Genomic DNA, 16,692 nt, shown 5'->3' with positions numbered 1-16,692 from the left:
TTTTTAAAGTTAACGGACGCCCGTACTTGAAACGACCTGATATATATACTTATATTTTTTATTTTAAGCTAAACATCGCTTTATTTATTTATCATAGGGATTACTTATATTTTAATCTAAGTATTAAAGCCACGCCCATTTGTGATAAAAACATATATCTCTAATTCCAACAAAAAAAAAAACAATTTTTACTTATTGGTTAAGGATCTCAGGAGACCCGACATTAAACTTGTTAGGAATATAACAAGAATCCAAATTCGAATAATCATTTGTTTGCGTTAACACCATAGTAATTACAAAGTATAAGTTATTTTCGACTCTGTAATTTTCTACGTAATATGTAATTCTATATCCAAATTTCTTAGAAAGTGGCCACCGATCCTCATAAATATAACAAAGACACATTTAATTACGCTGACCTAACAAACAATCGAGCGTTGTTAAAGATAATTATGCAAACTAAATAATAAATTCCTTCGGTAATGGTTCCGTACCCGTTTCACACTACGCACGCGCCGAACATCCAAAATGTAACAGGTACGGCGTATGGACGTTCCGTTCGCTCCTTCAGTCGCGAATTATCGGGAGGGCCGCGCAAGCGTGCTGGCTGGATGCCGTCACATAAATTTTTACTTCTATTGAATAAAAAATAAAAAACCATAAATTTATCCCGCCAATAAATATTTGAGTTTCAAAAATGGAATTCTATTGTGCATCCACAGTTCATAGAATATCGACATGGCCAACATTTCAGTGTTTTTGCAAATCGTAAGTGGCGTTTATTGACTTTTCGTGTTTTGTTTAGTGATAATTTGTGATATCGGTGATGCCAAGTGGATATGGGTGTGATAATGATAACTGTTTATGGGATTGGATTGCTCAATGCACCGGGGTTTGTGGTAAGTTAACACATTTTCTTGCTTATCATTAGGATTTAAAATACGTGTTCTCGATTATTTGAATATATTTTATGTTGTTATAAAATAAATCTATATCTGCATAACACAGATTAGAAGCTATTTTGTCTCTATCTAACTCCACTAGGACCTCAATCTTTAACGAAATGAATTAAACAATAGTAGTATCATTTAATAATAAAACAAACTAAACTTTAAAAACTTTACCAAAAAGTTTAGTATATTATTTTATAGATATTTTTCAAAGGTTTAATTAATAAGAAAAGAATGAGAGCCTGCCAAAGAGAGAAAAAAAGTAAAAATTTAAAAGAAAACGTCGGCATCGTGGATATAAAGGACACTGTCTAGACTTATTAATGATATTGCTGAATTTTCAATCTACTCGATCAATTTGTGAAACATTTAAATGTAATTACTTACCAGAAACAAAATTGGTTTAACGTATCTAATTCATGGTTGGCCGTAGCCAGATGGTTTGGATTTTGTCATTAAAGGCTTTAAATACCATCAAATTTTACCAAATTTCATAATTCCGTAAATCTTCAGATAAATGGAACAAACTGTAGGTAATTTTAAAGTCCAAGCATCTTGTTCTAAAGTAGCTATCAAGTCAATTTTGTCTGACGTGACACCTAATCTTATCGTGTCACAACGTGTCATTAGACTTATAATTGCTGTTGTTTTAGTCAATAGAATCTTGTATGTTGATGCCATATGAATAAGAAAGTTCTCATGCATTAATTCTGTTTTCCAATAGATTATTTATTTCAGATGGTATTTACGTCCATGGATGACATTGAAGGGTCAAATCTGGAAAGTGTTTTATGTGTATATATACCAATACCTAACTAAGAGCGAATAATATTTAGGCTATAGAGTCAATAAAATGTAATTTATGCTAATTGATTTCGTTCTTATTAACTTTTTTGATCACACTCAGATATTCGCTTGGTTGAATACATTTTTGTTTGCCCTAAACTCAGTAACAAGAATAACATGTAAAACAGGGCATTTGGATGCTTCTATAGGTACAGATACGTTTTCACATGAAACTTTGGATTTGGTATTAAGAAAAATTGATAAAAATATTCTTCATCAATCCAATGCTATCATTTGCGTTGTCTTCTTAATTTGGGCTCTTAATATCCACATACGATTGGTTATATTATATTTAGCCACCCTAACGTTTACTACGTCAAATATAGTATTTAGTAACTACTGCAGTATTTTAGTGTAGGACCTACGACATATCCTACTAAAGGCCTCTCTCCTATTTCGTGTCATTGTTCCAATGAAGCAGTTTGTACTAAAAATTCTATCTATGTTAGTGCAGTGTATTTACTACATATATTATCTAATAATTATTGAAATACTAGTTGACCCGACAGACGTTGTCCCGTTTTAACTATGAATTTGCAGCGCGCATTCTTTCAATACCTGGGCCCTTATTCTGTATGATAGTGTAAACGCGTAACGCGGCCGTGTCATGTTGTCTTCGAGAAATGTGCGTGGAATGATATTCTGTAAGCCAAATTTCTATAGTCCTAAACATGATGCGTTGTGTTACGTGCTTGTTACACACTGTCAAAATAACGTGCGGGATAGAGAATAAGGCCCCAGACAGTTATTTCAAACAATTGACAGTTATATAAAATTTATATTTTCGTTAAGTTTTCTTAAATTTTCTAATTTTCCGCGCAATTTTTTGATTTTTTTCTTTCATAAGAAACTTCTCCTACTATACCTCTGCCGAGCACGGATTATTCTACTGCTGAGAAGATTTAGGCCGTAGTCCACCATGTTGGCCTAGTGCGGGTTGGTAGATTTCATATACATTCGAAATTAAGGAGTACTTTTCAGGTATGCAGTATGCATGTTTAAGTAATCATGATGTTTTCCTTCACCGTTAAAATAAGCAATAATGTACACAGAATATTCACATAATTTTAGAAAAGTCAGAGGTGCGTACCCTGGTCTTTTGAAACTGCGGACATTTGTCTCGGCTGTCCGTTCCACTCCCAACTAGATTATTACCGATTTTTTTTAATGATATGGAAATGGTTTTGTAAAATTTTAATAAGAACGAGATGCTGCCAATCTCATTGTGACTATAAAAGCGAAGACATCAATACGGTTTTATTATCCAATAAAGAAAAAATTACTCTTATCTTGCAAATATTAAAACACGATATATAAATTATGTCGTAAAGAGAGTCATCAGACAAGAAGCCTCGGGAAAGGAAAATCGTAAATTTTCCTCTGATAACAGACATTGCAGGATGAGTGTACAATGTACATGGAATCCCGTGGGACCATGATCCTTTCCCTCCCAATTTATTTAGGATATTATGCCTTTATAGGATTTCTTTAAAATAAGGCAAGAATATAAAGTTTTCGATTCGATTGGTAAGAGAATGGCTTAATTACCGGAAGGCTTTATGTCATTGATCAGACAGTTCTTCATATTCTCGTACTATAGATTCTCTTTCTATTATTTTTAAGGAGTTTTGATCGGCGTAAGAGTGATCTATACTATTCTTTCGTCATAGTCGTCAGAACGGTCTAGAATAGTAAATAATAAGTATCCAAATCCTGTGACGTATAATTTGAGCCTATCCATTTTTCGCACCAGATACAGACAGATATATAGATATGGTATAGATAGAGTTGACAGATGAGAGATGATCACCCCTCGCCAGTCGACACAATTTTGCCGCCCTGTTTTCGACAGGATGTATTTACAGCGGAAGAAACTGACTGATATTTATAAATTTATCGTATTATGTAGTAAAGCAGCTCTATTTCCCTCCTTCATTCAAAGGACCAACGACCAGGACAACCGATAAAGGAAATGCGACTGCAACAGTTTCTATACTTAGAATTTCAAACCGCAAAGCTAATCTCTGAGTTTTTCTTGAAGTTGTTAAACTTTGAAACCTTATATAACTGGCGTAAGCCCGGATAGAATATTCTTACTAGCAGTTAAGTATACGCTATAAGTAGAAGGTAAAACTTTCGGTTATAAGCAGGTTCTTTAGCCTTTGGAATAGATAAACAGAGAGATGGATATAATAATAGCTTTAAAAATCAATCTTATCTTACTTATACTATAAATGCGAAAGATTGTCAAAATGTTTGGATGATTGGTAGAAGTAAACGTAAAAATTGCTGAACAGATTTGGATGAAATTTTGCACACAGATAAACCAAGTCCTGAATTACTTTTTATCCCGGTAATTTGCTCCCGTTGGAAATAATGGCATTTATTATATAGATAATGATGTCGTAACACTGGCGCTATAAATCGTTTCGTGTTGTAGAGATTTTTGTAGCGGGCACGGCATAGTAATTAGTGACCATGCTGCAGATGGCGAGCGGAGTTGGGTCAAAGAGTTAACTGAATTTATGCCGGCCTGTTTAACAATTTTATCAACAGTCTAACGAGTTTTCTTTAGCGATAATGTCTTGAAATAAGAACTGTTGCGCGAAATGTTATTAATACTGCTGCTGTGCTGGTTTTAGGATGTGTTTTATATCCGCCCGGATAGCGACCACAGTACACAAGGCGTTAAAATCCGCCATAGTGGTCCACGTAAGTGTGTCGCGCTCCGAGATCAGCCTGTGCATATCCAGTTCCAACAGGCCGGCATAATTGTGTTGACTGTCGAGGGGTAATCATTTTTCGTCAGTCGTCATTCTATTAGATCCCACTCCACTTACCATAAGGTGCAGTGGGTTCGCTTTATTGTGACCGTATACATTATCCACCACTATTTAATCATAATGATTTTAGTATAACATAAAAGTATTTGGCTACTAATCTACATTTTACGTAATATTACAAAGTGGCGAAAAAAGCCCTGAAACATTTTATAAGACCTAACAGTTATTTCGTTAGCGTCGATTTTCGTATAGGTTTCAGCGTTAAATATTCAGAATTTGAAATTTTCGCGTCGTCACTTGTCGGGTCTGGCGTGCGAAGTAACTGAGAGCTTGAAATGGGAAAAGCTCGCCGACCTTGCTCGCGTAATTTCATTAAGTTTCGAACATCAAAGGATTGTAATTCGAAACTTCTGCACTTTAATGTTCGTGGCTGTGTTTCTGTTTACCCTCAAATTAGCTAGAAGGGTGGATACGGGCGTGTAGAACATTTCTAGGACATACTCTACGTAATTAGTTACTTACTGAATTTCATTATGTATGACTTCTTTAAACGAAGCACTAATTAATATCCGTGTAATCCAGAATAATTTGGACTTCCGCTGACAGAACAGTTCTTATTAGTCAATGTACATATGAGTTCATTGACGTATATTCTATAGACACGAACGCCGATACAAACTATTTGTTCAAAATGTGAACCAAAATGGCAACCAAAACGTCACTGTTATAACCTATTTATTCACTTGAATAAATAATTTTACTTATTTGACTAATATTTTTATTCACATCCAGGTTAACACTTAGACTCTAGTTCTTATATAACCACAAGCTATCAATATTACCATACTAAAGTCAGTTTGAATGGATTGCAGTTCAATTTAGTTGAACACAAAGGATGTTCGGAACACCAAATCTAGTTCGTTCTACATATATATCGATGTATGAATTTGTTTAAAACTGAATATAATAAGAATCTATATTTATATTAATGAGATTTATTTAAATTTTAGAGTGAGTAACGAAGTATTACGCTTTCTAGACTTCGATGAATCGGGGATGGTAATTTTGAATGTGATTTTGAAGTCCACAATTCAATAGAAGGGACAAGCGACTAAGATGGTTATATATCACTGGCTCTCTATTATAAAGTCCTATGTAAATTTTTTTGTATGTTTCAAAATTTAATTGGAAATTTTTATGTTGGTAAATAAGAGAAGACAATAATTCATGGTTCCCTCTATATTTATCTTTCGGGATTACTGGAAATTTCTAAACAAAGCTTTGGAATCATGTGATATTATAATTTAATTTACACATCAAATATTCACACACATTCTATTGGACCCCACTACACTTACAATGTTCATCAGCGGGGTCTCTTTGCTGTGCCCGGATAATAAAGTCAATGTCGCTAGTATGTACTACAATGTTGTTAGAGGCAATTGTTTCTCGAACTCGATTGAACATTTTATTTTTATAATTAAAGAGCTTGGTCGTTATTTCACGACTATGTCGCTTCATACGTCCGCTTTAACAATTTTTTTAGGCTAAGTTTCTATTTTCACAGCATGTTTATATGCGAATAATTTCGCCACATTAATTCCATACAATCGTATAATTAACGCAAACATATAATTTTGGTGAATTAGATGATATTGTATCATGTAAATGAATAGTTAGCGCTTTGTTCGTGAATTCAAAGCGTCGCGCACAAAATTCGTTATAGGATATCGAGTTAACCGCTAGAATTGGTGGTGTGACCATGTTTCGTCATAATTAATGGTAGTATTTCGGATTACATGTGAAATTGTTTTTGATATGTCATTATCGCTGTGCGACGCAATGCTATACAATTTAAATTTCATGTTGATTGTATACAAGTGTGAATTTATTTTTAATATATTCTTACGTCTTTACAGAAGCAACTAAGATGTGCTTTGTAATTCAAAGTTCGTGTGGTGTTGCCAGTGACAACAGTTTGTTCACTAGGTGTTGCTATTAGCTGGTTGCAATGGTCACCATCAGAGGAGCAGTTTACTCGTCTCTTCAATATCCTTACCTATTATAAAACAAAATACTCTCGCCTCGTCTTGCTGTCTGTGTGAGCGGCATAAACTCAAAAACTATCGAATGGATTACGATGAAAATTGGTATGGAGATGGTTTTAGAGCCTGGGAACAATATAAGTTTTTTATTCTCGGGAAATATGGCGGCCTTTTATCCCGCAAAAACTTCAAGCGGGTTGAACTGGGAAAAAATTACACATAATATAAAAAGAAAAGAACGCTTACTTGAATCTCGCTTAATCAGCGTAAATTCCGAATTCGGATTTCAGTCAAAGCAATTGCTTGATACAAAGGTTTAGAAACTATCCTGAATAGATAGATTCAATTAGGAAATTTATTTATTTCAAGAGTTAGTACCTTTATATTGGACCAATGAGAGGTAAACGTCTTTTCTAAAAACATCATGATCAGCCACTTCTGACCATAGTTTTTCCCAAAGATTTCAAAATCACTTGAAAATGTCTTACATGCAAATAAATTATAAAAACATTATACAAAAAAATTCCTATCAGATAAAGTCGGTCACATTGGTTTTACTTCAACCGCTGTGTTTGAGGCGACCACTTTTTTTTAATCACGTTGCTTACGTTGCGGTGCCAGGGGATTCCAATCGTGCCAGATTAAAATGAAACAAGTAAAATGTTTCCTCTGCCAGGGTAAACGTATATTGCAAACACGTTGTCTAATGTATTTTTTTGGTTCATGAAGATTTGATCGCTTTTCGTAGTTTTAATTTATTTTGGGATTCTACTTGGAGATTGTTTGTTGTTTGTGCGACGCAATGTTATATAATTTAAATTTCATGTTGACCATAACTAACTGACCCGACAGACGTTGTCCTGTCTTAACTATGTATGCACGCGCACATTTTTAGATCCCTAACAGTTATTTCAAACCACTGACAGTTATATAAAATTAATATTTTCGTTAAGCGGCGATAGCCTAGTTGGGTGTGGAATGGACTGCCAACACGAATGTCCGCAGGTTCAAATCCCAAGGGCACACACCTCTGACTTTTCTAAAATCATGTGTGTATTCATTATGAATTTATCGTTCGCTCTGACGGTGAAGGAAAACATCGTGAGGGAACCTGCATATCTGAGAAGTTGTCTATAGGAATTTCGAAGGTGTGTGAAGTCTACCAATCCGCACTAGGCCAGCGTGGTGGACTAAAGCCTAATCCCTCTCAGTAGTAGAGGAGGCCCGTGCTCAGCAGTGGGCAAGTATATAATGCAGGGCTAATATTATTATTATTATTAATATTTTCGTTAAGTTTTCTTAAATTTTCTAATTTTCCGCGCAATTGTTTGATTTTTTTCTTTCAAAAGAACCTTCTCCTGACAATAACAAACACAACAAAAAAAATGTGAAATAGGTCCAGCCGCTCATGCGTGATGGAGTGACCAAGGGAAATAGGGATTCATTTTTATATATATAGATTTTCATAATCCTGGAACCTTATCCTTGAGTATACATGATCGCGTCATAAGAGATAAATATTAAAGTACATTGTAAAAAAATAAAAATTGTTTTTTTAAATAATGTTACACTAGTGTGTGCGATTTATTTTTATATATAACTTATGCTTGCGACTTCGTCTATGTAAAAGATTATCCACGATAAAAGACCCGCTACATATTGTCCCTAAATTAAAAGTGCCTATGTCCTTGTTTCACAAGCTATCTCCGTACCAAATTCCATCAAAATCCGTTCAGTGATTTTTAAGTTTATTGCGTGCAGACAGACGCGACGGGGGACTTTGTTTTACAATATGTAAGGATATCAAATTTGACATTAACAATATAATCTTGAGAATGGAGTCAAGTTACATTCATAATTATTGCGAATGAGGTCAATAAGCGACTGAACACATAAAATTACGTTAACTCCTTTTACCATGTCATGAATTCCTTTAATGGATTTTTTATTATATAACCATGTTTACGATCGTATATAACTGTACTTAGCAAGCAAATAAAATATAATAACTGATCATTATTAGCCTATATAAATTATATTGCTTTGTCTTTTGAGACCAGAATTTTTAATAATGCGGCTTTTCTAGAATTAGTTCTACATTGTCTGAGCGCATATACACAGTAATTTTGCATGTCAACAAGAAATTTAAAACAAAAACGTTAGGAAGCCAATTATTTAAATTCACATCTTAATAAAGCCGTATTTACAACCATCTGACTAAACAAGCCTAAATAAACTAGCTAAATTTCATGTCCGAAAAATGCCGATGGATTGCCGAAATTAAACCAATTAAGTAAGTACAGGTTTATCGTCGGTTTCATTGAAATGGCACTGAAGCCACTCGTGTGGGCTATTACCTGGTAATCCAATTTACTTATTAGTCGGTAGCTGGGTTTAATGTAGTCTGCTGAGGTCTGTAATGCCATTACTTTTTGCTAAATGGGCCGTGTGGAGCCGCTTCGGTTGCGCCGGATTGATTAGCCACTAAGAGATGTGGAGGACGCTTTACTTAGTTCCGTTTGGGTCAGATGGCGTTATAAAAATTTGCTGTTTGATTTAGTCTCTACCATCCTTGAAGGTTGTTTCTTTAATTAAAGACTTCTCTGTAACTATTTTTTTAGCAGTCACAAATGTCCCTGGTTTAAGTTGGAGATTTGATGAACATTTGTTGAAGCTGGTTTGTTGGTTGGCGGAATCGGGTAAAGTTTCTAATAATATAATAACCACGATCAACTACAAGAACACAATTCATGCCATCTAATCGTAATATTAAAAACAATAAATATCACACATCATATATTTATCGCTGAAGGCGTAGCCAGAGGTGCAAATCAGGCCACACACTTATCCCAAAGAGTTTTCCGCCCCGTGATGTGATAGGGGGCGAGCCTATCGCCATATCAGGCACAAATTCAGATTCAGAGCCGATAGGGAGCAAAAAAACCAATATCACTGCTCAACTCGGGATTCGAAATCGGGACCTCATAGCAGTGGCTGTACGGCGCATGCAATACAACTATGTATCAAGGCATTCATTAGTGATAATATAAGGTGAGGACCAAAAAGGATGAGATAAGAATTAAGAAATATCTTATTTAGAATTAGAATGAAAAAAAGTACACTAAATATGTATTCCTACAAATTTATGAATTAGAGCAATAAACATAATATATTGAAAAATCTACAAGAATTCTCCAAATACCATATCTTGAATAATACTTACATGATTTGCACGAAAAGTAAATTAGACGCCGTGGATATGAAATGCCTTTTAAATGTAAATAAACGTGATGAAAAAATAAAACATTAGGTGTCACGGCAAATACGCTCGGAATGACTACAAAAATGGCGCTTATTCGAATCATTATGTAAAACATGTAAGGGGGAAAGATCGTTGAAAAACAATCACACTGGCTTGTCTTAAAGCATCAGACAGAGGAAACATAACTACGGCCGTGTTTAAAGAAGAGGTAATCGTCAGCAAAAAAACACTTTACAAAGAAAAAGAAAAATTAATTGATTATATTCTCTCTCGCAACGGAATCCAGAATGCCAATCTATGGTCAACGTAACGCTAAGGAAATCAAAATATCATCCAAACGGATAGCGACCACCGTACACAAGGTGTTAAAGTCCGCCATAGTGGCCCACGTACAGTGTGTCGCGTTCTAATATCAGCCTGTGTATATTCGGTTCCAATCTCTATCTATCTATCTCTAAGCCCTAGTCTACATTGCTTTATTAATAATATCAGCCCCGTATTATATACTTGCCCACTGCTGAGCACGGGCCTCCTCTACTACTGAGAGGAAAAACTCGGTTCCAATAGCCTGGCATAATTATGTCGACTATCGAGGGGTTATTATCTGCCGTCTTTCGACATTCTATTGGACCCCACTCCACATACCATTGGTTACAGTAGGGTCACATTGTTGTGCACGTATAACATAAATTTACTAAAAGCTAGTATTTCCGTGTTGAAACGTAGACTTTAAGGATAATACAGTGCATCAATCTAAGTCGACGATGCCAAGTCCTTCACAAGGCAAGAGAAATTAGTACCATTCTATTTAGTTAAAACAGAAATATGTTGTCTCGTGCACTGTTGGAATCTTGGCAATTTCAAAGCTCGTCTGAGCGAATTGTTTCTATTTAATGCAATGAGATAACAAAGAGGTACAGTTGAGTCTAACATTTCTAGTCGAGAGTGGATTTGTCTAGTTTCTTATTAGTATTTTTGTCTAGGACAAAGGAATTGTAAAATGGGATTAGGGAATTGTATTATCATCAGCCGCAGCATGTCTACTGCTGAACATGGACCTCCCCCAAAGATTTCCAGATTGACCTATTGGAAGCGGCTCGCATCCAGCGACCTCATTTTGTTTTTTTTTGTTTCGCGGAGAAAGTGCCTTATGACTACCGCTCAGCCTTCATGGGTGAGGCTAGGCGGTTATGTTGGGGTCACCGTATCCAGCAACCTCCTGCCACTTTTATTAAGTCATATGTCTACCTCGTGAGTGGCATTGTGACATTTGCCATTTCGATTTTTCGAGTGGTCAAAGTCAGGTTTTGATCGATGTATAGTAATTTTATTTTAAGAACCTTTCTCTTAAGGACTTGAAAAATACAAGTCTTCTCATTCTGTCACGATGAATTACGAATTCTGTAGTTATTAAGCAGTTTTCGTTGTTATATCTACACAAAGACAACAGCAACATAGATTAGCTTTGGCTCAATGATTTTCGAGACTTAACCTCTTTAACTTTGCTAATTAATTAAACGGGCAAACTTTTTTATTGGATTTATACAATCTCTAATTGAAAAACTTAGAACAAAAGTATTGGTCTTTTGAAGGAAAAAACGGGTTTGGAGATGTTTTTAAATTTTTATTATGAAGTAATTAAAAATGGTAAACGATGGCTTGATTTTTCAACAGTCCGATAATCTATTTATAGAAATACTTTCGCAATTTTGCTAGAATCTCTATACAAAAGTGACAGAGAAGTTATTCATTTAATTAATGCCAAGATAAGGTAACGGTGCAATTGAAATAAAGCTGCTTTACTAATTTTATCGCCGCCCTTTATATTATAATTTTCTCCCGGAATTTCGAAGATATTATAGCAAACCACCGCAATAAAATTCATAAAATAGTTTTATTTTAATGATGAAAATTTGCGTAAACATGAGAAATCATTATGCAATGTTACAACTTATATACAAGAATCAAGATAATATATTTTCTCTAAATACAAGTGGGCAGTTTCTAGTTCTCGATACATGTAACAAAAGATGATACCACACAAGCAGAATTGTGTGGGATATTTGAATAAACTTACTATGTTGTAAACTGTGAATCCTACGGATCAAATACTATTGAAAACCTACGACAGACCAGCTAAACAAAATATAGAAACGTTTCTCAAGCATATTGCAGGTATAAAATCTTTTCAACCCACTTATTGTGAGAAGATTTAAAGCCGTATTATGAAATAGGGTCGTCAATCGTGCTTTGTGCAATATTTTCTTCAATATTCTCACTTTGTAAATAAACAAAGTGCACCCCTGTATGATTATTTGTAGATACTTACGTATTAGATTTGCAAATAAATATGATTTTTTAATACAAAGCGGTAATGAAAATAGGGTTATGTAAACACAAAACAGAACGTAGAATTCTGGTTAGCAACCCTGGCGGTGCATGGTTTCCGAGAACTAATAAGCAAACGAGAGCTCTTTGAGCCAATTTCACGTAGGTGTTTCAGAACGTGAAATAATAGATGCCAGTACAATAGTTACAACTGTAAATTAATTACAGTTTGACCTTTCCTGTACCACTACGTACATGTGACCTAAAGCACGTGTATGCTTCTACGTCACTATTTGATATTCAGAAAATGTATTTCCCTTACTATTTGATATGTAATATATATCTGCCTATTCCTTCGGGGATAAGGACGTGATATGTGTTTGTTTTGTTTTTTATTCGATACGTTCCAAAAAGAATAAAAAGCGCAGGGCATCGTTTCGTTTGAATAAAAATTATATGACTACCATGGAGTGAAGGAAAAAATAGGAATGTAAATATCTGTATTGATATTTTTAAAGCATATACTATACGCCCTTTATTACGAAGGTTGTCTGGACGAGATCACTCTTAAGGAGTCTGCCCACTACACTGTTCATATCACGCTAGGAAGGTATCAGACAAAAATTTATCCTTTATATTAAAAAGTTTGAAACTCTAATAAATGGTTACGGAATGATTTAGTGAGCATAGTGTATACTTATCACGGTAATTAGTTTTTTTTTGCCTAGCACGGTCATAGTATGGAACCGTGCAGTGGGCTGTGTTTTTTTTTTATTATCGGACCCCGTAGTTAATACCGGGGGAAACCTGCGAATGGGATACTGGAATCCCCATCTTAGCGACTGCAGGGCTCTGGGGGAATGTTGGGGATATCTGGGTAAAGGAAGTGTAGGAGAAGGAAAAGAAAACTTCTTAGGATGGGCGGAGGGGAGAAGGCTAGGAATTGTTCGCGTGCTCTCATAGGCCTTAATGTGTAGTTACAACCATGAGGTATATACACTGGACTGTGTGTCTAGGGCCGTGATAGGGGACCGGACAGGTATTACCAAAAAATCTGAAATTCAGTTTAAAGTAAAGTTTGTAATATTAAAAATAGTATCTCATATTTGTTTTTGTAAAAGAGTTGTGATTTGTATTTTTAAATCAATAAATAAAATACAATAATTATAATATTTTTAGTCTATTCTTTACGGCAAATGAAACACCAATCACGGCGTATGACGTCACACGTGGGTAAAATGTAAACAAACAGACGTCATCTGGATGTCATACCGCATTGTGTTATTTTCTGAGGTTATTTTAATGCTTTAAATGTGTTTTTTGACACAGAACTACTCTAATAATTAATATTAATTTATACGGGACGTTGTTACTATCTTCCAGCTTAACGTTTACAAATTGTTTAATCGTTAATCGTAATGGACCACAAAAAATATCGTTGGTGCGTCGTACCTGAATGTAATAATACTTCTATATCTTTACCAAACAAATTATTTATTGATGTACCACGAAAAACACATATACGAATAAAGTGGTTGCAGTTAGCAAGACGAACCTACGACGGAATGTCTGCAGACTCACCGATTTAGTTCTGTGAGGATCACTTTGATGTAAGTAATTAAAAAATAGTGTTTCGGTTTAAAATAAACCGATGAATATTTCAATTAATTAAATCTTTTGTACACCCAGGGAGGTTATGGTTATGAGATGTATTTATTTATATTTTAGCTGCCACATGATATGGAATAGAATATTTATTTATATAGAATTCTGGTTGTTACACAGTAACCTGAGATTGCCTGAGATTACCACGGTCTATACAGTGTTGCCAGATCATAATTTCTCTTTACCCCAGGATTATTTGGAATTTAAAATTTTACCCTTAAACCAATCATAAATAATTCGGTACTTTTTTTTTCTATATCCTTATCTATGCAGACGCCACTTCTTTCTTCACTTCCACTTCAATAATTATTAATTTAATTATCTCATTTTATTAGGAACAACTAGCTGTACACGAAAATTGTATTGAATAAAAAATTATAATTGTTTCATGGCCAACAATTTTTGTATGAAACATCTTTCTCTAAGCTCCATATTTATTACAATACCGTGAAACAATAGCTTTAATACCTTAACTCGTAGAATTACCCCAAAAATTACCATAAAAAAAATACCCTGCTGTTTCTGTTTTACCCTAAATCTACGGTAAATAACCCTAATCTGGTATTATTGAATCACTGTTCAAATGACAAGACTTGTCAAGTTGCTTTATCCACGTATGACGTCACACGAGACGAAATGACATAATGTAGCGTTTGCGCGGGAATAATAGCTATTTAACATTTAGGCATGGTTTTATGTACTTTTTAAGCTTTATTTGTGCAAAATACTATTTTTCTTGGCTATTTATATCCACAATGATCAATTTAAAACACCTTCTGAAAATTTGTCCGGTCCCCTATTATACCCACGTGAATAGGCGTGCATTCGGTGCGAAGACTGAGCGCATAATAATTGCGTCAAGGGGGGGGGGGGGGGCTTAGAATAAGCCATGAAAACAGGATACAACCCTGTGCTGTTTTATTGGGATCAGTTGAGAGACTAACGTGTCACTGATGTATAGATCTATCGAAGAATCTGAAACATCTAAATTAAACGACATCGACTTACGAGTCACATCTTTTTGGGACACTAAGGGTACAGACTTCTTTAGCATTAACATTGCTTATAATAATATTATTTTTACACTGTTTATGTGATTTTTTTTTCTTTTATATTTGGTGTCTGAGGGTTTTTTTATCTATCTACCTCTTCCCATCACTTACCGATGAATCCATTGATGTATTAGTATGTTCATGGATTGTCGTTTACAATAAAATGGCAGATCATGGATACTTCTATATAATTTTTATCCTATTGCGATGTATTGTCGATATCTTCGTAATAATCCGATGTATATTTTATGAGAACGCTACGACGATTGCATTTATAATGTGGCAAAGACAAAAACTAGCTTTTTTTCAATATTCGATTGACGTACTGGCCTGTATAGTGTAAAGGTCATCTTAATCAAGACTATAACGAATATAATATCAGTCCTATATTATACTGTCTGACTGCTGGGCACGGGCCTCCTTTGCTACTAAGAGGGATTAGGCTTTAGTCCACCACGTTGGCTTAGTGCAGATTGGTAGACTTCACACACCTTCACAATTCCTATGGAGAACTTCTCAGGTGTGCAGGTTTTCTTACGATATTTTTATCCATGGTTTTTTGACTACGTCGAATATAGAGTGGTAAACATTTTTTTCACATATCAGCCAATGTATATTATTTATGTTATTACATTTTGGACTCAATTATTGGTTTTGGTGTGATACGCCAAAGAACATTCGAGTAAACGAAAAAATTGAACAACATACAAAAATATTTAAAGGTGTCAAGTTTACGTTCTTTTACTCATTCGTTGCGTCTTTGACATATTTCTTTTAAAAATATTCATTCTACAGACAAGGAAAAGCAACTTTTTATTATATGTATAGATTAAAATATACTCACAAATGATTGTTTTTCTCGAGCGAAAGGCGACCTCGCTGAAATGTGCAGGAGAGAATGACTCGAAACAATATTTGTAACTCACAAATGATGACTTATCTATTTACTTGTTTCGACGACGTTCTTCTTCATTGTCAGCCTTTGGAAGTCCACTGCTGAACATAGGCCTCAGTAAACATCAGTGGCGAAGGATCCATATACCCAAATTCCTGCCGTCTTCCTGTTGTGTTGAGCCTAATCATCATTTGAACGATTTGCAGTACACATTCATGAATATTAGTACCTATATATTGTGTCGGTATCCTTTCGGAAAATTTCACCTTTTGCCACTAGTAAACATATCCTGCCGCACGACATTAATCGTTTTTATTTACTTGCAGTAATGTCTTATAAAAATCAAATAAACTAAAACAATATATTATTATTTTATTTATTATCTTTCATCCGTAGAATAAACACTTCAACGGAATTTTATGATTAATACTGAAGTTTGACGTAAAATATTTCGGGTATGTTGTACTTAGAAAACTTTTTTTATTACAATTTCTGCCTGTAGCAAGTTGGGAACAATTTGTCTCCGTCGGAGACGGTCGAATGAATCACTACATTAATACATCAAAATTATGTCGAGTGTTTTCAGTTTGTAGTTTTATTAGGTTTTATATATTGAATATTTGTTATATTTTTATAACAAATATTCAATATATGTTCAATACTTTTTCTAAAAAAAATTATGATTATTGTTGTGGGGGTTTCTATTTCCGTTTTTTCTTCGCAAATAACACGTTTCGATGTGTTGCTATTGATGACCATTTAGAAGAGATTTTAAAAGTGTTTTAAAATTAAAAATCTTTACTTTTCATTTTTTTTTTCATCAATTTTATAGTTAAGTGCGAATATGGCGTGTGCGTGAGTGTATT

At 34.5% G+C, this 16,692-nt stretch overlaps 1 protein-coding gene across 1 annotated transcript in view; it reads left to right on the top strand.

Moving 5' to 3' along the window:
* Positions 1–500: 500 nt before the first annotated feature.
* The window catches only part of LOC115443315, a 96,221-nt gene continuing 80,029 nt past the window's right edge, over positions 501–16,692 (top strand). The window contains exon 1 of the mRNA XM_030168671.2: positions 501–899. The gene's annotated coding sequence lies outside the window, so the exon portion shown is untranslated. The remainder of the gene's footprint in view (positions 900–16,692) is intronic.

This window comes from Manduca sexta, chromosome 28, assembly GCF_014839805.1.
Source record: "Manduca sexta isolate Smith_Timp_Sample1 chromosome 28, JHU_Msex_v1.0, whole genome shotgun sequence".
Taxonomy (NCBI): Eukaryota; Metazoa; Arthropoda; class Insecta; order Lepidoptera; family Sphingidae; genus Manduca; species Manduca sexta.
The sequence above is the reverse complement of the archived record's forward strand: the minus strand, read 5'-3'. Positions and strand labels throughout refer to the sequence as shown.